Below are 26301 nucleotides of genomic sequence, written 5' to 3' on the forward strand. Positions count from 1 at the left end.
AAGCACCAGGAAGCACATCTCTCACTGTGGGCTTGCTGGTTTCTATCTTCGTGTGAGTCGGACCATCACCTTCTCTGATGCAGAAGGAATTCTGGCCCAGAGACGCCTTTGTTTCCACCCTGCAAGTCTTCCCAGGAGTGGTAATGCTGGGCGGTTCGCTGGGGCTTATGCAGAGGGCCCTGCTCAACTCAGCTTAGCTCTGGTACCTCTGCACTCAGCTCATCCAAATGCAAAGGACAACGGTGGCATCAATGGAGAATGTTCTCCGAAAACCTTGGCTTCGTCACACTGTCCCCATCAAGTGTAGCCCAAATGAATTACAGAAAAAGTCACACTTTAGGAACTCTAGTCACGGCCATCCAGGGTGCTATATGACCGTAATCCTTGCACCCAGGATGCTGAGAAAGGAGAGTTGTTAACTCAAGGCCCGCTTGGGTGAATAAGAAGTTCTCCAGTTTGGACTAAATAGCAAGCATCTGTCTCAAAAAGAAAAAAAACAATAAAACAAGCACACACACCACACACACACACAAAACCAATCCAACCAAACAGAAAAACAACTACAAAAAAAACCTAGTCAAAAAAGCAGTATAATCTAAAGTGTACTTTCAAAAGCCAGGCACTCATTGGAGGTATCAGAGGACTTAGAAAATACCCCAAGGGCCGGTGCCAGCAGCCACTCTTGGGTTTGCTCAGCGGACACAGACTTTAGTGAAAATGGGTGAAGATCAGCTCAGACACAGAGCACTGAGATGCATAATTGGGGGCGTGGCTGGCATCTTCTGGGGCTCCAGAAGCTCCCCTGCCTCTTTCCTTTCTCTTGCACTCCCCTGGGGCCTCCTCCCACCCCACCTCTCTGACTCCTTGACCGGCTTCCCAGAAGGGAAGGAAGATGGGCCTTCCACATCTCCTCATTTCATTCCTTCGGTCCTCCTTCCCGACATGTGAGCCTCCTGCCAGCGGGGACGGACAAAGAGGAGGTTTGTGCCAAAAGCCAGGGTGAGGACGGGGGAGATGCAGGCATCAGATAAGAGGGCAGATGTGGACAGATGCGAGCCACTTCTGTCCTTTGCTCTGTGCCTCTAACACGTGTTGGACTGCTCCCACAGGGGGACCGAGCACGGGCTGCAGTGTGAATAGACCCGTGTCTAGTCCCGTTTTCCTCTGCCTTCACTAACCCTGCCTTCCGTGTTCCCAGGCCTCAGTTTTCCCTGCAGGCACTATGGAACACTGGAAAGCGTTCAAACGGGGGCGTGTTGCGAAGATGCCATATGTTTTGTGTGACTATCTCAGAACCACACAAGACTCCTAGGCAGTGTGCCAGAGAGAGAGGAGAGGAGAGGGTCTAGCCAGGACGTGTGAGTTATCAGCAGGCACGGCAAACGTTGTCTCCGCTGTAAATGTCCCAACCTTCTGCCCCGGCTACTCTGAAAATTTCCAAGACTGTTCCCATGCCAACCCCAAACACCACACGACCTGTGCTTCTTGTGCAATACAGCGGTGGGGTCTGTCGGACCAGGAGGATGTGTGTGACATTTGATTTATTGCTCATTCTCTTATATGGGAAAATCTAGTGGTTTCATAGCCGCCAACAGAACTTCATGCGACCCTGAAGTGCTTATGCAAATGTCCAACTTTTGCATACCTTCACTGCCTCACTGACGTGTGTGCCGTCAAATATTTGTGAGAGCCCAAATACACATGGGAAATATCGGACAACTTATCTAAAAATTCCAAATACCTGCATAGTTTCACTGTGTGGTCCAAGCACCCCAGTTCCTCTCTGGAGCATCCCATTGTGAATCAGATGTTTGGTTTTATGTCACCGAGCCTGACCATTCTAGTTTAAAATAAAATAAAATAAAATAAAATTGAAAAACCTGATATTTTCTTTCTGTTTCTTTTTCAGAGATTTATCATTTACCCCAGTATTTGTCTTTATCGGGAGATAAAAGCATTCTCTCTCTCTAGTAGTTATTTTGTTCTGGTGAGGGACTCGAAGGAAGGGTGGTGGGCTTCACCATCATCTAGACGCCATCACCAAACCAGCAAGGGCAACATCAGAAGCCTTACCCCCCAGTGCTGGCCAAGCTGCACCCTGGCCAAGCCACACCCCCAGCATAGGGATGCCATCCCGGGTAGGACATTCTTTAAAAGGCCAATCACGTGGAACCCTGAGCGACTAGCTGTTGTGTCACTATTGTGCACGTAGAACGTACACTGTTCCCGACTTCTAGAGATCTAGTTCGGACCTCTATTCCGACAAGTGCCGTCTGTGGCTTCAGAACATCCATCAGCTTGCCTTGCACGGTGATATGATCCAACCCTGACCCCCTGTTCGGTAACCAATTTAATCATTCCCCGTCAAAAAAGCTACCTGAATATTTATAGAGGTTAAGAGTGATTATATAATCTCAGCCATTCGAACTTTTTCCTTCACTTAAAAAAAAAGATTTATATATACTAAAATGTATTCTTCCTGGTACATAGATATTAAAAATTTAGTCAATCTATTATTGTGTGAACATTGGCACGATCAAATAACAGAATACTTCCATTTCATTCCCAAATCCCCTGTGCTATTTTAGGTCAAAATTTGTGGCAGCCTTGTTCTGGCCATTGGTGACTCCTGACTGGATTTCTACCTTTCCTGTTCCCCTCTCTGTGAAGTCACACAGTGTGCAGAGTTTTGTGTCACGCTCTTCTCATTTAGCGTAGCACACATGAAATCAACCTGGGTGCAATCGTTAGTTCCCTGGGTATGGCTCCGTTCCATTGCACGACTGTGCAACAGTCTGACTGTCTTTCATCCACCAGTGGAAGGAAACTGAGCCCTTGCTCATTTGGGGTGGATATTAACAAAGCTAGAAACATTTGCGTAGAGAATTCTGCCTGTGCGTATACTTTGGTTTTAAGACATTTTGTCTAGGAAGTATGTGAAAGTTTAGCTCCTGATGAGTACTTGGATCCTGAAAAACTTTGGGGACCCCTGGGAAGAAGAAAGAGAGTGTTTCCTTAGTCATCAGTCAGGCCCAGGCCTGTCAGTTAAACATGGGCTAGTTGCAGCAAGAGGCTGTTATTATTGCCACTGAGGGCATTTGTGGAGTAGAAATTAAAATTACTCTCTTTCTCCGAAGCCCTGGGGAAGAACATAAGTACAGGACGGCAACCATCAATTTAGTGTGCCTGAGGTTATCCAGGTGGCTACAGTAGTATTTTCATCAGCTGTGGCAATTCCCAGTACAGGTCACTTGTGTGTGCTAGAAGAATTCCTCTTCAAATCCTGGGTAAATGCTCTGTCCTAGTTTGGGGTGCTGTTGTTGTGATGAAATGCCAAGACCAAAAGCAAGTTGGGGAGGGAAGGGTTTATTTGGCTTACACTTCCATATTGTAGCCTATCACTGAAGGGAGTCAGGACAGGAACTCAAGCAGGGCTGGCACCCCGAGGCAGGAGAGGATGCATGGAGGGATACTGCTTACTGGCTTGTTCCTCATGACTTGCTTGGCTTGCTTTCTTATATAACCCAGGACCACCAGACCAGGCATGCATCACCTACAGTGGGCTGGGCCCTGCCCTCCCCCATCAATCATTAATTAAGAAAATGCCCTACAGCCTGATCTTCTGGAGGTGTTTTCTCAATTGGGGTTCCCTCCTTTCAGATGACTCTAGCTTGTGTCAAGTTGACATAAAACTAGCCAGCACATGTTCTTTAATAGCTAAGATGAGTAGAGAGCCTATGAGTAGTATTTACTAACAAACTTCATCTTCATTAAGTTTCAATAAACTTTTCTCACTAACTTTGGTGATGGGGAGCTACCCATGTTTCTTAGTTAACACAGTAAGTTGTTCTTTCCTCCTCTTCCTCCTTCTCTTTTGAAACACCGAGGCTTGAACTCAGGGTCTTACGTGTACCAGGCAAATGCTCTGTCGTTAATCTAGAACCCCAGGTCTTTTTGATTTTTTATTTTGAGACAGGCTCTTGATAAATGACAGGCTAGCTTTAAACTTACTGTGTAGCCCAGCTTGGCCTTGAACTTTTGATATCCTTGCTTTAGGCTGCTGGATCACAGGTTTGTAACACCAGGATAATTCATAATCCTTATTACAAATTTCAGGTTTATCATCAATTCAACCTTCCTTCTCTCTGTACTCATAAAAAAGCAGGCACTCTCTCAGTGAAGGTCAGCATAGTCCTGTATTATGATTTGAATAGGAAGCATCCCTCCCAAAGGTTCATGTGTTAAAAACTGGGTTTCCAGCTGGTGGGACTATGAGAGGTGATTGGATTGTGAGGATGCTAAGCACATCAATGGATTATATAGGCCTGACTGAAGAAAGTGGGTTGTGGAGCGGAGTGTGATTTTGAAGAGTATGTCTTACCTTTGTTTCCCTCTCTTTCCTGGCTGTCTGAGGTGAACAGCTTTCGTCTCCTGAAAGCTCTCTTGCAGGCTGTTGCGCCTCACTCACAGCCATGCTGTCAAGAGACCTTGAACTGAAACTTCTGCAGCTCGAGTGCTGGCTTTCTTAGGTATTTTGTCTTAGAAATGAAAATGAACACACTTTAAAATCTCATTCAGCCTTTCCCACCATTCTACCTTATCACCCACCCCAGGGCGTAGAGTTCTATAACATCTCACCACTAAATACTTTCATTTATCTATGGTATGTCTATTATGCGCATGCCTAGTAATAGATGAATGAAGATGAACAATAATAATGTTTCATGAACATGGTGGTTAAGAGAGGCAATGTTGGATTGGCCTTATTTATTTAGGGGGCAAGTCATGACTGGATTTGTCGCTACTCTAATATCTTTTAGCTATGTACCATTTTCAAGCCATAAAATATAAATAGTGGGTCTTTATCTGAAAATGTGAATAACTGAAAATATAAAATTCTAACAATTACAAATTTTTAACAATTATAAAAAATGATTTATAAATTATAATGCTCTTATAAATTATAAATAAAATGAAATAACAATTAAATTAATAATTGTAATTACTAATCAGAAATTCATAACATAATGGGGCTTACATGAGATGTTGTAGATATTTAACTTACAGCCTAACACAGAAAATACAAAGTAACTATTTGCTACAGTTATAGCTGTGTTGTGTGTGTGTGTGTGTTTGTGTGTCTATGTAGTCAGAATTAATGAATTTTTAAAAGTCGAAGAATCCTTATTTTCAAGGGCATTTTTAAACAATAGAGTTTGGCTTGGTAGAGCTATTCCTGGTTTTCTGCAATGTGAAAATGAAAATAAGATATAGAGTAAAGACTTTGGAAAACAAAGGGGTGTAATCACATACGTGGGTTAAGCCACATGTAAGAGGGCAACTATCCTTATTCCTATGTGAATGCCATTTTCTTCAAACCCAAACAAAAAAGTGATTTTTAGATGAAAAGAGATTTGACCAAGATAAATAAAAATGCATGTTGAAAGAACAGGAACTTGTCTAGATAATTAGATAGACAACCTGTAAGTTTTTGAAGATACCAAGATAAATTGAGAGCTCACAATGGGCTTATGAAGTCCAGGTTATGCCCTGCTTCCTTTTCCTTCTTCACACAGGCACTAGCCTAAAGAGTTTGAGGTATATTGCTTGCAAGTAGGGAGAGAGACATTATGAGATATCAATCTGAAATTTTGAGGCTCCAAAATGATGAAGAAATAAACAACTAAAATTGATGTGAATAAAACAAAATAACAATTCAAATCAGTAGAACTAGGGATCCTTCTTGTTTTCTGAAGCATAAAGTTCAGCAGGTAGGCCGGGGAGGCGGCTCAGGCTGTAAAGTGCTTGCTCACACGAGAGGATGAACTCCTGGGCACAGCAGTGTCTGTCTGTCTTCCAGGGCTGTAGAGGGGGAGGTAAGAAGATCCCTGTGTATTACTGGGCAGCTGGCCTGGCTGAATCGGTGAGTTCTAGGTTTGGTGAGAGACCCTGTCTCAAAAAACAAGGTGGAGAACAATTAAAGAACACACATAATGCTGACTTGTGGCATCCATGCATGTGTGTGTGTGTGTGTGTGTGTGTGTGTTCAAGTATATCACGTGCACAGTGCAGTGTGAGAGTCCTGAGTGAGGGTCCATGGCTAGTGGCTGTCTAACTGGAACAAAACCCAAGCAGAAAAGCCAGACTAGGCACTAGGCAGCCTCCATTGTTCTCTTTCTTTTTCCCCACAGAGTCTCCATTTCTCCTCTTTCTGGTTGTTCATTCACAATTCCCTTCTCTCTCTAAACTGACTTTCTCTACTCATTTCTCAGCATGAAAATGGATGAAATGTTTGCCTCAGCTTTAGTGGATATGACTTATCTTTTATATCCCACCACCATCTGTATGCTCTGGTGACCTAGGCCAGAGCTGGAGCTGAGATGACAATCCAGTCACTTGAAGTCCAAAGAGGAAGGCCCATGTGGGCATCAGGGAGGGCAGGCAGCGAAGTTCTAGAGGAGAAGATAGATATCCAGAGTGGGAAATCATGACATCTAAGCAATTCATGAAAAACAAACCAACAAGCCTGCCTGGGTGGGTGGGTGGGTGTAGATTTGGCAATGTCACCAAAGAGAACAAAGACTTGACTTCAGGAACATTCCAATCATGGCTACATACCATGGATGGACACGTAGGGCATACGTCATTCAGAACTAATATCCAGGAGATGACGGTGTCTGCAGCAAGTTATCTTATGATGACTGAAGAATGGTTAACTGGAATACCAGTGTTCAAACTTCAGGGCAGGGCCAACTGTTTATCAATTGTAATGGCTACATCATGGAGAATATACCTATTTCCCTCATTCTTTCCTCTCCCTTCCCCTCCTCGCACTGTCTCCTCTCTTCACCACACCTCCCTCTGCCCTTCTTTCCTGCCACAATCAGGCCAAGGCCAGCTGAGTGATGGTGCAGCATCTGAACTTGGCATACTGCTAAATGGAAAATATAAAGGAGGAGCTGGTTTGACAAGGAAGACAGGTTTCATTTCTATCAGATATGGAAATTACTGGGAACGTATTCTGGCTTGATATAAGAAAGATTTAATCAACATTCAGCTGTGTAGAGAAGTGAGTTTCCCATCACAAGCGGTATTCAAGCAGGCGTATAACCACCTAAGTTTGCAAAGGAGGGGATTCTTGTATGTGCTTAGAAGCTAGAGCAAATAACCTTTAAAGTCACATCCAACTTTAAGATTCTATGGTACTATAATAGGAAAAAAAGAAGGCTATTTATTTCAATCGTTGTTGATGTCTCTTGGCAAATTTTAAATACCACTGTGACATATACCAAGAGATGAAAACAGGTTCAGAAAGAGAGTCACTGCACAGTTTTCGGTGTATATCGATAGCCATGTCTTTGGCTTATATGCATTTTTATGGGAGGCTGTTTATATCTGGAACTTCAGTTGCCACTTCACAAATCAACACGTAGTATTTGACGTAGTTGAAAATGTCAGGGAGTCTGACACAGCCAGATCTTGTGCTTGTATATAAATATGGGATGTTGTGTGTGTAAATACAAAGAAAGGGGCCCTGATTTGCAGCTGAATGATTACTATTTTCCATTTAGTTCGACATCTATTCTATTACTGCAAAGTAGTCATTTATAAATCTCTTGCAAGGCGATGGCTCTGAGAGTCAAATATCAACCTAAACATAACATCAGTATGTAAACAGATTGATGAATTGCTCGATTGCAAGCACATGAACCATATGGAACTGCAAAGAACGCTGGGAGGAGCCAGGGCTAATTTTAGCAATTTATGAAAGCCGAGGACGAGAAGAAGCAACACTGTCTTTTGGTGACACTTCCCAACACTCTTCGGGTTTTGCTCCGAAGGCTCTATGGCACAGTTAGGATTCTGTACATTTAAAAACATGATTTGATAGATGGCATCTCTTCTAACGCAGGATTAATGGACAACCTGGATCTTCTTTGGGGCAAGAACAGAAGACATACCCTAGGAAGCGTTTGTTACCTGAGGGGCTCCCTCAGCCATTGGATGGATGTGAGTAAGCCTATGAAAGCTGGGGGATGGCAGAAGCAGGTGGAGGGGCCCCTGGGACACTTTGACAAATGTCAGGACTTTTAGAGTAAATCTGTGCGCCTGCAAAGAGCCAGATAAAGCCCCATCTGGCTGGCACTGAGCAGCCCAGGTACACTGTGGAAACCACTGAAGCTCTCACTGAATTTGGGTCCTGCAAGGCTGACCTGAATTTCCAAAGAAGAAGTAATGTTTTGGGAGTTCTCAGAGGGGACCCCCAGAAGTATTCAGTCAAGAATTCTTAGGAAACACTCAGGGTGTCAATCCTCCACCAAGTAGACCCGACTGTGGTCAAGTCCACATATCACCATCACCTGCAGATGAAGTTCCTGGTCTCTGAACTTGACTTCGAAAGGGATAGAAAGGCTACCATTCATGGCCAGCTCTGCTGATCAGCTTCTGGGGAGCTGATGGTGGCATGGCTTCCACTGGGATGAACAGATGGCTGGCTCTCCTCCAGAGACACTGAGAGCATCCCTTGAAGGAGGTCCAGGAAGAACAAGAGAAGCACACACACTCCACAGAGGGCAGAGGGTCCCTGAGCAGGCCTGGGCTCAGGCACACATAGGCTGGGTGCCAGCCCCTTCTCTTCCAGTCCCCGCCTCTTCCAGCCTCCGCTCTTCCAGTCCCCACCTCTTCCAGCTCAGCCTTTTCCAACCCTGTCTCTTCCAGCCACCCCTCACCAGCACCCTCCTTCCTGTCTCTTCTGGCATCAGTTCCCAGCTGACTCCTTGTTCTCTTTAGAATTTCCAGGTGCACAGAAGATCAGGTAATGATGAGAGTTCTAGACAGTGAGATGTCAACATTTTATTGCTTTCCACTCAGTGTGGAATCGTTTTATAGCGTTAAAAATAAAAGCATTAGGGCAGGCAAGATGACTCAGCAGGTAAAGGCACTTGCTACCAAGCCTGAGGACCTGAGCTCAATCCCCAAGACCAACAGGGTAGAGAGAAACAGAAACAACTGCTGAAAGTCGTCCTCTGAACCACACACGCACACACACACACACACACACACACACACACACACACACACACACACACACAGGAATACAAGTATGTATTTAATGGACAGTTTAGGTGTTCTGTGGAAGCCCACAAAAGCTTCCTAGTGAGATCTGAGCTTGCTTTACACAGCAGGGCTGCATTAGGGGATGGCTTGACCATGTGCATGGTCACCAGGTGTCTGAGATGGCCTGCACTTGGCTGTGCTGGGGGGAAGTCTTTTGCTCCACCCCTTGGCATTCCTTTAAAGGCCCTTTAGTAGAGACAGAAGGGGCTGATGGGTTTTGACCCAAGTCCTCCCGAGGCTGTCCTGTGTTTCTGTCTCTCTCCTCTATATTTCTATCTACATATTTCTTGTTTCTCCCTCCTCAAGAGTACCCTGGGGGGAAAAGAGGGAGCAGGTCTCCCTCAGTGTTCCTTCTGAGAAAGACAAGATAAAGCCCAATAAAAGACTATGATCTGAGGGGCTGGTCCTTGAGAGGAATCTTCTGCACTATTAGCACTAACAGTGAGTGTTTGTTTGTGTGTGTGTGTGTGTGTGTGTGTGTGTGTGTGTGTGTGTGTATTCTTGCATACCATACGACACCAGATTGCTCTGATTATAAAGTGCCACTGTGTTTTTGCTTTGGGTACTAAACTAAGCATCTCCTATCACTGGTCATGAACTTTTATGACGGACGGGGGTGTTTATTCCAGATGTATGGCTTGAACATTTGTCTAACTCACTGAACTATACAAATCACAAGGAATGTTCATGGCCAGCATCTTGCTGGGGTGACACTAAGAAAATGCATTTTCTAAGAGTCAGTGTTTAAAACAGGCAGAAAAACGGGAGCAGGTTACCTTCAGTAAAAGTGGGAGAATTGGTGGAGGGGGTATCTGATGAAGTCTTGGTGAAAAAAATAATCCTAACTGCACAAAGCAGAATCAATTTTGAATGAAACCATCACTGTTTTATAAGTGGATGGATGCTGACATAGAGAAGGGAGAGGAACACAGCACAATGGCATAAAGTACCATTCGGAACTGTTAAGGCACGGAAGCCCATATGAAATATTCTGGTGTCACTGGCTACCCAGCCAGTGGTGCTGGTCCTCAGTGAATGCCACAGTCCCAAGTGGCCCTGGTTGTGCCAGCAGCTCCCCTGGGTGTATAAACTTTGGGAGAAATAGGACGTTCTTACTCATGCCTGAATTTCAGGGCCAAACCTCCTTAGATAAAGCCCCTCTGGGGGCCACCTACCCCCTTGATGACCTACCTGCTAGGCTCTTAGGGGTGCCTTTCCTGCTCTGTGTACTTCCTACTGAAGGTCTCTTGTCCCTGGAGAGACTTGACCTCCAGCACACCGTGGGGGTGAGGGAGCAGGAACCACACTCTGACCTCTCAAGTCTGTTTGGCTTTGCTTCCCTTTGAAATGGTTATTGAGATGCTCTCTTGAGCACTGACCTGCAAACGCAGACATGGAGAAGTCTTGGGTTCAGAGTTCAGACAACAAGGATAAGGATGAGGGAGTTGAATGGTAATGAGGTCTGACGTGTACTGCGGCGGTTTCTCATCCTCAGGAGCAGCCCTTCTTAATCCTCAGCCTTTGGAGAAGGGGAAAGAGCCCAAGTGTCTGAAACCTTGGAAATGAAAGGAGCTGTATTTGAGCCTCCCTTTTGGTGTTTACCACCTGGGAGAGCTTAGATGGGCTGGCCATGAAGCTGAACGCTTCTTCATGAGATTAAAAAGTGGGGAGCATTTCCTATGCAGGGCTTGTGAGGGTTATATGAAGTCATAACATTTTAAAGTGCTTTCCAAGTAGTCTGTTTTCCGTTTTACACACGATAAAGCAGTAGTACAAGGGTTTAAGACAGTCATCCAAAGTAACATAGCAGTAAATGCCCATCCTAGACTTCGGAACACATGGTCAGGAAATACCCATTTAATTAGATTAGCGGCACACTGCTGTGGTCCCGTCTCTCTCAAAAACCTGTGACAAGAACAGCCGTGGTGTTCTTCAGCTTCGTCATACACTCTGTCAAGTTCACGGGACGTCTGAAGTTTGTTCTTGGACATACAAAGGAGCAGAGGCCACTGCTGCGTCTGCCCTGGGGTTTTTATAACTGAAAACGGATAGCACAGATGGAGCCGGGGTGATAGATGACACATTCAGGAAGACACTGACAATTCAGTCTCTGCAATGCAGTCCTTATGAACCCCCAGTCAACGGAGGGAAGGGACAGGCACTGTGTGCAAGACACTGAAGACTGTGTGCCCTTTCAGCAGAGGGTCATGTTCCCGTCAGTGTCCAGAGTTACGACAGCAGGGCTGGAGCTACCGCACCGAGCCAAGGATTACGCCCAAGTTGGTTATTTTGGCAAATGGAGCAGATTTTAGACACTTGCTACAACACCAGATGATGTTGACTTGTACAAAAAAATGTAGCTAAATGTATCTTTGGGATTGAATTTTTCCTTTACAAGGAAATGATATCAGATTCTGCTAAAATAAAGCAATGGTGACTCTGTCTTTATTTTGCACGTTCAAAAGCACACCTATTATCCATCTTTACACAGTCACCCTTTGCACTTGATCCTTGGAACCATAAGGAACAGGAGCTCTGCAACCTCTCTGGAGTAGGGTTGGAGGCGGCTGCAAGTATCTGACAAGATGACTGGTAGAAGAGCTCTGCGGGGAACAGTAGTCTGTGGTCGACAGTGATTGGTGTGCCAGGCATGGGGCAGTCACTGAGCTGCAGCCATAGGGTCCAACCCGACTGGGCGATCTGTGGAAGTACCACCCCCAAGCCAAGTTATCTCTGCTGGCCCTGAAACTCATCGGGTCCACCTTTCTTCTCTGTTGGGGGGAGCTTGCAGGCAGCTCAACTGGTTAAGCTCATATGGTAATTATAAAGACGGCCTGGGTTAATTCCTGGATGGCATTTGGAATAGCATTGGTATTCATAAAAGTTCAATAAACACCCGGCACATATTTGCATTCATCTTTAGATAACTTCTCAAGTCGTTTGAGGAATCAAGATTGGAACTCAGAATGCCTGACTTGAGATTCTGTGTCTCTACACCCTAGTTGATTTGGATGAGTAACCAAATAAGTGAAGAAATAGTCTGGAGTCACATGGCCAGATAGTGGCAGGTTCCAGGCCTCCCATCACTCAGTCTACAACTTGACTTTCCAGGCTGAGCTTTGTGTGTTCATTAGCTGTCCAGTACTGTGACAAAATCTCCCAATTAATCAACTTACAAAGAAGAAAGTTTTGTTTTATTTTGTCTCAGTGTTATGGAGATTTCAGTCTGTGACCAGTTGGCTTTAACGGTTTAGATCAGTGGTAGGGAGGGTATGGTGGGATAATCTAATCTATTTACCCCATGGCTGGACTGAAAAGGAGAAAGAAGGGCATGCCCGTAGTGGTCAGCAGAGGTCCCTGCCTTTTAAAGATTCCACTGCCTCCCAATGGTATCATGGGATTATTTTTCCAAATCATAGCCACACCCTCATGTCCAGCTTTGCATTCATACAAAAGAAAACAAGGGTGCTCCCCCATGTCCACCTCTGCACCCATACAGAAGAAAACAGGAGCACTCCCTGACCTTGGTTCCCACACGCTTGGCTCCTCTTCAGACCCAACCTTCTTCCCACCCCTTCCCGGCTGCGAGTCTTCTGATGCCCTTTTACAGATTGGTGATAGCTAGCCCGTCATGGTGGTGCATGCCTTAAATCCCAGCACCCAGGAGGCAGAGGCAGGCAGATCTCTAACCTGACTGAGGGCAGCCTGGTCTAAGTTCCAGAGTAACCAGGGCTACACAGAGAAACCCTATCTCAAAAAACCAAAATCAAAACCAAACCAAAGCAAAACCCCAAACCAAACCAAACCAACAACAAAACCAGATTGCTGTTAAAGGGTTGCGTTCTGTAGCTTATGTGGGAGGAGAGTCGGGATGGGGAGTAGGAGGGGGGAGGGGGGTTATAGGCAGTGAGAGGGGGTGACCACAGCTGGAGCAACAGTGAGTAGGCTTGGAGGGCGCTGTCAGTCAACAAAGCACTGTCTCGTCTTTTGTCACTTTTGGTCACTGTGACAACCCTGGGATCTAGGTTAGTTGTGTTCTCAGAATGGGGAAGGAACAGAACTCCGATTTGCACCCGAGTCTCCTGACTGTGAATTCCATGGAGCCCATGTGACAGAATATTTGATGCTGTAGTCCGAGCACCCTCGGTTCTTGACCTCAAGATTATTTTATGACTTTTCTAGTGTAGATTTTGATATGCTTGGCGAAGTTTGGGTTTAAATCTTCCTCAGAAGAGAGAGACAGGACAAGCTGACCTAAATTATGTCTAAAGCATGGGGTCTTGTGATTCCTTTCCTGGATTTTATGAAAGAAATGAAATAATTCGCTTGGAATATTGCTATATGAAATATGAGTTACTATTGAGAGTTATTCATTCAGAACCTTCCAACCATGGGCTCTGATAATTATTTTATTCACTTCAGATATTATCGTCTTAGTCTGATGATATTTTATCTTAAAACATGTGTTTGCAGCACCCTGCCACATAAATCGGTGTTCTCTCCCTCCTCTCCACATCATCATACCCCATGGAGGGACTGTTTTTCCTTTGGAACCCAATTGCTTCCTCTTTGGTTCTGTAGCAAATTGACCGCCCAAGTGAGCAGCCTAATTACTTCCATGGAAATGGGCTGAAGTTAGAGACAGGCCATTATGCGAGCATTATCAGGAGACTGGAGCAGGGCTCTTAAAAAAAAAAATAAAAGAATAAAAAAATAAATAAACCCCACAACCACTAGCCTTATAATAGCAGGACAGAGGGAGAAAATTACTAGCATTGATTTTTTTGAAAAAAGGTCATCATCTCTGTCTTCTAAAAGGCTGTGACACAGTCTGAAAATCTCTCCACACAGTTTTAATTGTAGATAATTTTGTGAAAGGCAAAACCTCCCTATGAAAAATGGTCTGATGAAATGCATTTAGTTGGACTTTGGCAAAGCTCCATGTCATTCTGAATGACTGCTTCAAAACAGACACAAACAGTATTCGCTATTACTTAAAAGTATGAGATAATTTGCGTCTGAAGAAAAGGAGGAGATTGAGAAGCAAAGATTGGGCCCTGGGTCTAGCTCTGCCCTAAGGAAGTGTGCTGTACTGCCAGCATGTGGGGAGCCACGTAAAGACTAGGGGCACCACAGGGCCCAGCCTCGCCTATCTGGAAGACGGACACATGGAAAAGGGCAAGAGGACTTCAGTGTTGCCAGAGCACCTGCTAGAAGAAGACATCTTCAAGCTCGAATGGCGCATCTCTACAGGGATGGAGCTCAGTGGTAGCACATGTCCCCAACAGGCACAAGACTGTTCACGCCTCAGCATTACCAAGAAAATCACATCAGAATGCCCCATCTGCATCTCATTTATACCGACCTTTGGTATAATTCTAACAAGCATTGCTCTCAAGCTCCACAGCACTTTATAATTAAGTAATTAGAATGTAAGCAAGAAAGGAGATTTAATGGGCCAGGCATTTCATGTGTATTTCTTTTATTCTGACACCAGCCAGTGGTTTACTACTGGACATCCAGTAGACTCTGGGATCATCAAATGTAGAGGACTAAAGTGTCTGTTCTGGTGGACAGTTCTCACGCCTTTGGAGGAACCAGGAGGTACCCAGTTTCCTGTGTGGAGGCTTCTCTGGGTAGAAAGCAGCCTGTGCTCTGGGAAGGACACACAGCAGAAAAGCTCCTGGGTCCGAGTGTCACATTCCCTTCTACTAACCATAAACATTCCATCAAGTGACATCACTCAGTGTGTTTCATTTTTTTTTTTCTTGTCTGAAAAATTATCACGACAATTACATTACCCACCTCCGGGAGCTTATTTGAGGCTAGATGAGGCCATTCACAGGACTAGGGTAGCTCAGGAAGCAGTAAATACCAGGCATGAATGTCTTGAGAGCTGATGCTTAAATTCATTAGGGACTGAATCCCAGTTGTTATTTATACCGCTCATTTGCTCATTCATTCATCGGCCACACATTTATTTAGTAGATATGATGGGCCTGGCAGTGGGCAGCCAGTGAGAACCTAAATATGTCAAGCGCAGCCCTTCCCCTGTAGGAATTCAGACATGGCAACAAGCCATGTATGGCAGCACAGGAAGTGCATAGATGAGCCTTTCCACGGCCATATGTGTCTTCTGCCTGGAGAAGCTGGAGTGAGGTGAACAGCAGACACAGAAGGGGGAACCGTGGGCTGGGCACGCTGGTGGAGCACACAGGAGAAGGAAGGAAAGCAGGAATGTCCAGGGACGGGGTAGAAGGGAACCCGTGGGCTGGGCACGCTGGGGGAGCACCAAGACCCAGCCACCCAGCTAGACAGCAAGCCACGGAGTAAGAGTAAGATTTACAGAAGTAAGAGAATGGGAAAAGCCCAGAGGCAAAGGATAGATGGGATAATTTAAGTTAAGGAAAGCTGGCTAGAAATAAGACAAACTAAGGCTGGGCATTTGTATCTAAGAATAAGCCCCTGTGTGTGATTTATTTGGGAGCTGGGTGGCAGGCTGCCCCCAAAAGAGTAAAAAACAACTAACAACATTCAACCTCTCTCTCTATATATATTTCTAATTAGTTGATATTGAAAGTTCTCTGATTCATTATGAGCTGAAAAATGTAGCTTTTTTTTTTTTTAGGATTGCTTAATTGATATGGAAGTATAAAGAGAAGCAGTAAGCTTGTTTTACTTCAGCACCTTATTTTTCTGACCATAAATATAAAAGCTGGACGACAAAGCACTTTGATCTTAGTATCGTCGCTAAAATGATCCATGACGTGCTATTCCCGAGGTGTGAGCTGGTCCGTCACTCTGTCGGTTAAGCTGTGGCGGGAACAGATTCTGAGGAGTCATGCCTGAGCCTGGCTTGCTCTGCATGAGGAAAGCGTCATAACCAATCGGGACTGGTAAATTTATAAACAGCAACTTGTTTCTCTTGATTCTATAGGCTGAGAAGTTTGTGGTCAAGGGGTTTTCAGGAGCTGGGTCTGGTGAGGGTCCAGTCTCTGCTTCCAGGGCGGTACCTTCCTCACTGTGTCCTCTGGATGGGGACATGTCTTCACGTGACAAGAGAAGGAAAAGACGAAGAGGGACACAGTGGTTCCCCTAAACCCTTTCATATGGTGGCTGACCCTACTTATGAGCGCAGGTCTCTTAGTCATCTCCTAAATACTCCCTGCCCGCCTTATAATGTCACATTGGAGTTTAAGAGCGAAAACGAATTCAAACTGAAGCGTCATGTGATGCATGTTCTGGGGGCCAAAGGGCATTTTATACTAAGCATTTGGAATGAAGTAATTTGCTCGATTTCCAACAAATGGTGGATGGAGTTTTAACAAGTTATATTGCTGTTATTATCACTACAAGTTGGAGTGAAAAAATAAAGCCAGCAGTAGACCTAAAATCCTCCCTGAGCCTCGTCAGCCAGTGCTGTTTTCAGACTTCCCTGGGTCTGGTTCTCAGTTGGCCTGGTCAGGGCCTGGCACAACGCAGGCTCTCTATCAGTGTTTGTTGAGCAAAGTGATGCTTAGGAGGGACTGTTGACCTAAGGATCTGGAATTGGGCATTTGTAGACCGTGTGTATGGCAACTGAGGCCTCCACGGCTGTGAATAAGCCTCGGTAGGGAGTGTGTGCAGAATGAGAAGGTCACAAACATCATCTGTGGAACACCATCGTAGACAAAGAACACACAGCTCCTCCCCTCAGGCACCAGCTCAATTCCACAGCCAAGTCTAGAGGTTAAATGAGGCAGTGCCAGCCTGGATGGTAGGATTCCTGCCCATGCCACTGACCCTCGGGCCTACTTATCTAGCACCGGATGCCCCTTCCCTTTCATTTAGTGTGACAGCATCCACTTGGTGGAGAATGAGCAAAGGTCACACGATGAAGGAAGCCTCATTGAAGAACATGAATGTGTACATCGGAAGGTCCAGTGGTGATGTCCAGCAGCACGCAGATGCTTAGATGAGAGCCCCTTCGATCTGTTTCTCTGCTCCTTCCTCATCCTAACTTATGATTGAATCCTACTTAAGACGGTTCTTCATGGTTCAGCCATGACTTGGTCTCTTTGCTGTGTCAACCCTGCTACAGTGATTCATCTGTCCTCCTGGGACAGCCTTTCCCTGGAAGAGATATTTTGACTCTAGAGGATTATTAAGTTGGGAACCAGTTTGGCACCCATGGAGGGCACTGGACTCTCTTCCTAGGTTGATGATTCATGTGTCCTAATGGAAACTTTGCCCATCTGGGGAGTCATTAATATGACTTAACTCATCATTTAATAATTATGGAGTGTTGAAGACTTCCTTTCTCTCATAGCCCAGGGATGAACTGCCTCATATTCCAATGGAGGCTTCTGAACAGAAGGCAAGGGGCACCCACCCTCACCCCTCTTCTGCTGTGATAGCATGTGAATACGCACACCTAGTCCAAGCTTTTTGATAGGACAATAACTTTACCCTAATGACTTCTGGCGCCTGGCTGCTCTTTACGGTCCTCCAAATCTCAATGTATTTTACTTCTGGCAGGCTGTGGGCTATAGTTAAAGTGAAGAGCTCCTCACAGATGGGCATCTCAACTGCCCTCCAGCGGCCAAACAGCAGGGAGTCCTCCAGAAGGGAGGGACAGGGGTCCTGCTGGCCAGAGGGGGAGGCAATCTTCAGCAGAGTTGAGTTCCCAGGTGCACTTGACACTCCAGCATCCCTTGGTTTCTATGCTGACCTGGTGGGATTATAAAACTGAGGGACTGAGAGATCAAGGCTCTGCAAAGGTTGAATGTGTGAAATATGAACAGAGGTCTCAATGGAACCATCGCCAAGGCACGCAGGAGGAAAACAGTTTTGGGGTTTAACCCCTTCCGTTCCTTACCGTTTCCCCTTTTCACGTCCTAGTGGTACATTAGATGCTGGGGCCAATATTGAATGCTATCAAAACCTTTGCATGGCCATAGATTTGATTATGATTCGATCAAGCTTGGCTTCCAGCCAACTCTTTTGAGTCCCCCAAATGCCCAAATCCTTTCCTTCCTTCCTCAGCCTATGAACCCCACCTCCCTCTAGAAATTTCTACTCAGTGTCTCCCGAGTGTGCACTGGACTAGTCACAGGACAACCCGAGGACATCTAGCCGCTCAGCTCTTTCCTGCCTGGAGCTCACCGAGGCCCAAACTAGCTCAGGCCGTTTGTATAGTCAGAATCAAATGCCCGCCAGTTTAACCCAATTACTCCTCACCACAAGAGAAAAATACAGTTATTACAGAGACTGGACCTCCATGAGGAAAGCGGGCTCACAGCCAGAGACCTGTCGACACGTGTCCAAGCTGTGAGGAGCGGTATCATCGGTGCAAATGACGAAGATTGGAAAGGGCAAGGCAGGGTTGAGCTGTTCAACAGGCAGAGATAGAAGCGCTGGCCATAATGTCCCCCCCTCCCCCCGGCACTTTCTCCACAGACTGTTGCAGAAGAGACAGGGGGAGAGAGCAGCTGGGAGTTCAGAGCCGAGGTATGGCGTAGCTAGGTTCCGCGGTAACTTGACAAATAGGAATCATTTACCGAATGCTGGGGAGAAAAAGACTAAGCAGAGAGGACAGCTGCAGTCCACAGAGAAAAGGCAGCTATTTTTAAGCAAATTTTAAGAAGAATTTCTTTCTGTGGCTTACGAGTTTCCGTGACAAACACGATAATGTTAAATCTTCCTTTTAAACTTAGGTTCTCCCTTCTCGAGTGACCTCGTTTCCCCAGACACTCGGCATTTCTATTGGTCAGCCACCGGTCAGTTCTGTTTCCGTGAGTCAGCTCCTCGAGAATCCTGGGAGGCACGCACTCCCGCGTTTTATTATAAGGATGTCGAAAATGAAGCTAGAGAGGCTGAGTGGCATGCCGAGTCACCATCACTGGAAACCGAGCCAAGATGGTTGTTCACAAGGCCCTACTCCCCAGGGTCTTATTTTCTCAAATTATCTGTCCTTGTATGGGCCTGTCCTCAGGTCACTAGAGAGTAGTCCTCCCAAACTCTCAGAAGTCCACTGGCTGCACAACAGCCTGTGTCCACAGGAAATCGTATGCTCATTTCTTAACTAACATAGTGGTTAAACCCATGCGACTGTAGGTTCGTGGCCCTGCTCTGCCATATCCTAATGGTGTGAAGATGGTGGTTCTCTGAGTCTCTGTGAAATGAGAAAAAACATTTCCTCATAGGGGTGTGTGTCAAGGTTACCAGTGCGCTTTACAGCCCTTTCCAGCATTTTGGAAAAAGTACAAAAAATATCATTTTCTCCTGAAAGCCAAGCTGTCCACTGGTGTCATGGGCGATTTGTTCCAGGATCCTGCTCAAACATCCAACTCTAAGATCAATATCAAGTCCCTTATATAAAATGTCACAGTATTTGCATATAACCTACATGCATTCTCCCTACACTTTAAATAATGTCTATATTACTTATAGTGTATAATATAATGTAAATACTATAGGAATATTACCTGCTGTGTATTTGTTTGGTGAACGAAGAGGAAGAAAGTCTATATTTGCTCAATACAGATGAATTTTTCTGAAATACTTTCGAAACACAGATAATCCTATGGCTGACTAATGAAAATATTGAAAACAAGGGACACTTTCTTGGTATACCTGGAGGCATACATCTGAGACACTTTTGGAAGCGGGTTGGTGTGTGTTTATAATACACATAACAGGCAGGCTGAAGCTGAGCACTGTGGTCATAAACAGTCATCCAGCCTCCTTGGGGCGACTCGCCAATTCCTTCGGAGGTCAGGTGAACTTTTCCTTTAAGCTTTGCCCCTTCACTCGGGAGCACAGACAGTGGAGGGCCTTGGAAGACTCAGACGAGGGGAGGGGGCTCTAGCTTGCTTTCCGTTGCTGTGATAAACACCATGATCAAAATCAAGTTGGGGAAGAAAAGGGTTATTTCCTACTTCCGGCTCACAGTCTATTCTTGGGGGAAATCAGGGCGGAAGCTCAAGCAGAAACAGAAGCCGGAACCCTGAAGCAACAGTGAGCACTGGCTTGCTGTAAGGCGCATGCTCAGCTCCATTTCTGATACAGCCGGGGCCCACCTGTTTAGGGACGACCCCACCCACAGTGGGCTGGGACCTCCCACATCAACTAGAGATTAAGAAAACGCCCCGTAGACGCGATGACAGAACAATCGGCTTGGGGCAATTCCCCGACTGAGACTCCCTCAAACGATTCTAGGTCGTGTTGACAGCTGAAGCTAACTGGGAGAGATGGCACCTCCAACCACCTTGTGTAACTAGCTCACATCCACTGGGGGCCGCTTCTCCTTCCTTGGGAGGCCGAGTGGTGCTGGGCCTCTCCTGCAGTCCAACTGTTAGGCTTGGTCTAAGTCGAATGTCCCTTGACATATGCCTTTTGCGTTTATAGCAGTTTCCCCACATACCGTTTTTAGATGGAGTGCTTAGCAGTTTTGTAGGGAGTTTGAAAAACTCCAGAAGCCCAACAGAATACTTCCGAGGCCTTATCACATTTGCCCCGTCATCACCATGCACTCTTATGAAGCCAGAGTGAAGTGTCTTCAGTTTAAAAGAGTGTAGCGTGAGTGTTTTGGTCACTGTCAACAACAATTCTCACTCTTGGATTTTTTAAAGATCAGGGTCACCTTTTTTTTCCGGGTACCATAAATCAAAACAAGCATACATATATGTTTGCCACGTAGTATGAATTTGACATCCAATGTTGCAGTGGGCTTTTTTTGTTTTTTTTAAACAAGAGGGATGCCTGAACTAAGCATGCAGGTGACTGTGTTTCTCTTTCCAACAAAACTGTCATGGCTCCATGTTAGCCATGATTCACCACAGTTGACGCCTTGTTGTGTTCATTTACAGATCTTACCCTCTGTCCTTCACTTTGAGAGCCTCTATGGAGAGTACGGGCCATCCTATCAGAAGCCAGAGCTCTTTGCCTAGGCTTGTTCTAACTTTATGGCGTTATAATTCTACAGCAGCGTTCCACAACACCAGGAATGGCTTGCTGTCCTAACTAGAAATGGAGTCTCCCCATAAGGCTATAGCTCCCACAGCTGGATGACACCAAACAAAAGAACAGGGCCTGGCTTCTCTTCCTTGCTTGACACTTTGCAGGAAGTCCCTTGGCTTTCCCCCAGTCTCCCCAGTCTCCTGGGTCCTTGATGCTCTGGGCTCTTCAGTGCCATCCCTACCGTTTAAGTTATGATTACTGACAGGTGAAAAGCTTCCATCTCAGAGGAATAGCTCTGACTGGAGGTGGCAAGGCAGGCAAACCAGCAGTGCTTGGGTCCTCTGTGGGGAAACCTGGGGAGAAACATGGCTTTCCCAGGCAGCTAACTGTTTCATCCTAACAAAAAGAGATGCCGTCTTGATTTCCGTACCAGCTGAACACCTGAATAATGATATGATAAGCAACACAGAACCTAACACAAACTCATCTAGCATCCAGGTAGTCAACTGTACCCAGGCTTGCCCAAACTGGCCTTCCTGTTTGCAGGGTGTGGGAGGACACGGGGCTTTGTGGGTCCCTGGGGGCGTGCCAGGTCCTGAGCTGTTGCTCAGCTGTGGGAGGCACGCCAGTTCTCAGGTCTGCTAATGAGTGGTGTGGTGTCTGGCAAGGCTCTTGCCTGTGAGTGAGTGTGACTAATCATGAATCTTTCCAATAATGCTGACAAGTCATTCTCCTTGCTCTCCTTCACCCGCTTTCTTTGCTGGAGCTGGCTGACATAGGAGCAAATTAGCCTGATTCTGGAGAAGGCAGGGCATGCACAAAGGACCCCCCCCCCCCAAAGGTCTCCAGTGCTCTGTTCCTGGGTGTTTGGCAGTCAGTGTAATTATCGGACTTGGGTGAGCGCAAGAAGCAATTTCTGTTGTTGTTTCCCATATTCCATAGCGGGCCTCTGAAGACACCCTGTGTCTGTGCCACTGGCCTATTGAACATGTTTGCATTTGACACCTGGAAAAGCAGTGACATTATCTTCCTGTGAGTGCTTCAGCTCTGGAATGGAGGATCAAACGCTTTACTTCATCAGATGTTATTTCTGTCCCCTTAGGAAAACGTGGCAGATCTTAAATGCCCCCAAGGTCCCTAGTTGGGGTGAAAGGCCAAGAGAAAATAAGGATTTCCTCAGATTTAACCTTTTTGCCTGCCGCTCGCTTTGTGCTCTGCTGGGCTCACTGTGCCTCTATGATCACAGTCAAGCTGCACGTTCTCTCCCAGGGAAGGTGTGGACCGATCTTGGGGAGTTAGCACTGGGGGCTGTTGATGGGTTGGGAAACTCTGTGCTCCCCTGCTGCTGCTGGTTCAGAACTTTCAGAGGGTAGTAATTTTCTCTTTTTACCCCCACCCCCACCCCTCCACCCCCCACCCCCCCACCCCGCCCGCCCAGGAGCTGAGGATCGAACCTATGGCAAGCGCTCTACCACTGAGCTAAATCCCCAACAACAGGAGCCCTGATCATGACCAGATCCCTGGAAATGACCCAGGTACGATTTCCTAATAATCCAGCCAAAACACTTACACTTTGGGAGGCGCAGGCAAGTGAAAGCCGAGGAATCATGGGTTGAGATTTGGAAAACAACGAAGCAGTTCATCACACTCTTGGTTCTTTAAAATAAACACCGAGTTGCTCAGTCTGTGTCCCTCCCTTTAACATGAATGCCTCTTTCCTCTTTGATTCTGGGACTTGGGGGACTACTATCTAAGGCAGTCTAAAGTGGCAATTAAATTAGAAGTATCAAAGCTGTATTTTCTAAATTAAAAATTGGGACATGTGTTCCAACAGGCACTAGAATATTTTCAGGAATGATAAGTAAAAGTATTTAAAATTAGATTTTTCCTTGAGTATTTTGACTACAGGACTCCCTTTGATTTTCTGTATAATTTCTCTTATGTTGCCTGGCTGCCCAGGGATAGATTGTGTGTTACATTATCTTGTGTTTCACAAACTAGGCATTTTAATATAACGATCTACATTTACAGCTTTTCTTTAAGAACTGTGAGGTCTGGAAACAGTGGAGCAACCGGTACAGTGCAGAGGCTGAGCAAGTGCATCCTCGGAATCCTGCGCCGCCTTGCTTCTCCATTCATTTCCATATTCCATGTTTGCCTTCTTCCTCTATATGAGTATCTGCCTGGCCTTTCTAAGCATCTCATTTTATACTTGTTCCAATCACACAGTCCACAAGTACATCCCTACTTGGGGCTCATCATCAGAGCAGGGAGGTAGACACGTGACTCTCGACACGTTAGGTCCCAGCTCAGTGCCAAGTTGGTCACAATGTGGCTGTCTGTACCTGAGGTGTTGGAGCCCCGACACTTTGCTTCTCTGGCTACAGAAGATCAAAGAGTCAACGAGGAATATGTGATTTGGGACAGTCTCTGAGGATGCAAAAATGAGAGACAGGTACCTCCTCCACCACTGTTCTGTGCTTGTCTTACTCTTTGAAAACTGATTCTGTAACTTTAGGGACTGAGACTGGAACATAGAAATGTATTTGGATTTCAGGAAATGTTAGGATTAATTATAATGCATTGAATAAGTTACTGAACCTTACAATGTTTTGGACTATTTTTTTTTTAAATATGGAGGTTGTTTTAGACAACACTTTGAGAACAATATTATGATGGAATATTTGAAAACAATATTATGAAATATTATTTTGTTGTAAAACAATAACAACAATCTATAGATAAAACCTAAAAGTTTATCAAAGTGCAACTGAACAATGAAAAAGGGATTCACGTGTATTCAAGTGGCTAGAGCCATGTCTGTGAAAATTCTGGGGTCATTTAATATTCATTAGGTAGTGTAGAAGTTCAATCCCTCATTCAATAGATTTCTACTGAGTACCCATTCTAGGTCGAACTGTGTAAAATTGTCCATTTCTACAAAAGCAGAAGTTTCAGGAGTTTAATCAGAAGCATCCCTGGTGCTGATAGCACAAGAATAGACACAGTTATGCAAATGACTGCCAGGAAGGGTTAGAGGTACCACGGCAGGTATGTGGAAGCCCCATTGGTACCACGGCAGGTATGTGGAGGCCCCACTGGTACCACGGCAGGTATGTGGAGACCCATTGGTACCACGGCAGGTATGTGGAGGCCCCATTGGTACCACGGCAGGTATGTGGAGACCCCATTGGTACCACGGCAGGTATGTGGAGGCCCCATTGGTACCACGGCAGGTATGTGGAGGCCCCATTGGTACCACGGCAGGTATGTGGAGGCCCCATTGGTACCACGGCAGGTATGTGGAGGCCCCATTGGTACCACGGCAGGTATGTGGAGGCCCCCAAGGAATGGAGAGCCGATCTTTTGTGAGGATAGGGCTGATGCACATCAACTGTTGAACAAATGGATTTGTGGGGTCTGGAGAGATAGTCCAGTCAGTGATGTGTGTGTTGCACAACATGAAGACCTGAATGTGATCCCCATCATCCCCATCAAATACCAGACAGGGTGGTGCATACTTGTAATCCCAGCACTGGGGAGGCAAGACAGGCGGGCTCCTGGGCTAGCCTATGTAATGAACCCCAGCAAAAGAACCTGTCTCAGTAAACAAGGTGAATATTCCTGAGGAACCACACCAGAGGCTGTCCTTCGGTATCCACACCAATTCTCCCACATGCATAAGTGAACTTACACACACTAGTGCAAGCATGCACACTTATACGCAAGCACACAGTGTGCGAATGCATGGAAGAAATTCTGCTGGGTATGCTGTAAATGTTTTGCTCTGATTGATTGATAAATAAAACGCTGATTGGCCAGTAGCCAGGCAGGAAGTATAGTGTAGGCAGGATAAGGAGAGAGGAGAATTCTGGGAAGTGGAAACCTGAGTCAGGAGATGCCAGCTTGCCGTCCAGGGAGCAGCATGTAAAGGCAGCAAGTAAAGCCACAGAACACGTGGCGACATATAGATTAACAGAAATGGGCCGAGTTTAAGTGTAAGAGCTAGTCAGTGGTAGGCCTGAGCTAATGGCCGAGTAGTTTAATTAATATAACCTCTGAGTGATTATTTTATAAGTGGTTGCAGAGTCCATGGGCCTGGGCAGGGCTGGAGAAAACTTCAGCTACAAAATTCTAATGATATCAAAGCATCTGCAAAGGTGGTGAAGGCACTGTAGGTTTGAATGGAAATTGAGGTCAGCATTCAACCTGAGAACAGAGTAACCAGAAAACCGTGCTACACATTTCACAGAATTTTCAATAGTTTTAGCAGGGGCCAAAATGGGCCTTTTGAAATGCAAGCCTAGGCTGGTGGCCTGGTCTACCACGCTAGTATCTTCTCCTTGTGACAGAGAAAAAGAGGTATGAATACGACCCCTGTGAAAGGAAAATGTCTTTTCAGCATGGGGCAGGAGCTGAACACCTGCAGATGTCATTGGTTTGACCTGGGCAAGAACCTAGAGACAGGTAAGTGAGTGGCACACATCTGTTATATCAGTCCATGCTCTGTCAGAGATCTCTGGATTACTCAGTCTCACTAGAGACCTTTTGAGATGAATGCAGTCACCCTAGATGACTATAAACTTATTAAATTTGGTAGATAATGCAATCTTCATTTTACTAGTAGCATTAATTATTAGTAATATCAATCAGTACAAATTGATGGTTATTATTACAGTGATTTGTCAAAGAGTTTAAATCCTTTTCATGTTGTCCTCATAAAACCTTGTGAGGAAGGTATCATTGCAACCCCCATGTATCAGAAGAAGAAAGTGAAGCATAGAGAGGAAAATTCTCTTTCCAAAATTGTACAGCAGGTAAGAGTTGGAAGCTGGACCCACTCGGGGGCATTGTAAGCACAGTATTCCTATCATCCTCAAACAGCAGCCATAGGAATAAGGACCCTGCACTCCTCATGTCAAATCCTTCCACAGATCTGTAACCACATGAACTCAGCTTGACATGACAGCAGTCCTCTTGAACCATAACCAGGATTGTCAGGAGCAACCTTGCTAGTTGTCCCACACAGTTTCTCCGTAAATTGCAATAGACAAAGCCACTGGATGGGGGATGGACCCTTTCACCAGAGCCAAAGCCCCAGGATTTGGCTCACTCTGATATCAGCTGGAGGCAGAAAGTTCCTCTTTCTGACCCAAGTCTGGGAACTCACCTGACATTGGTGTTGCCAGGGACCAAACCTCCACTGGGAAGTGCCTGGTAGATTGTACCATGAGTGATTTGAGA

General features: G+C 45.7%; 1 long non-coding RNA gene across 2 annotated transcripts in view; it reads left to right on the forward strand.

Annotated features, from left to right (window-relative positions):
• Positions 1 to 24055, forward strand: part of LOC121830135 (uncharacterized) — a 249959-nt gene extending 225904 nt beyond the window's left edge. For both annotated transcript variants that reach the window (XR_013052056.1, XR_006073093.2), the window contains exon 6: positions 22496 to 24055. This is a non-coding gene — a long non-coding RNA (uncharacterized LOC121830135). The remainder of the gene's footprint in view (positions 1 to 22495) is intronic.
• Positions 24056 to 26301: the final 2246 nt, after the last annotated feature.

This window comes from Peromyscus maniculatus, chromosome 6, assembly GCF_049852395.1.
Source record: "Peromyscus maniculatus bairdii isolate BWxNUB_F1_BW_parent chromosome 6, HU_Pman_BW_mat_3.1, whole genome shotgun sequence".
NCBI classification, from domain to species: domain Eukaryota; kingdom Metazoa; phylum Chordata; class Mammalia; order Rodentia; family Cricetidae; genus Peromyscus; species Peromyscus maniculatus.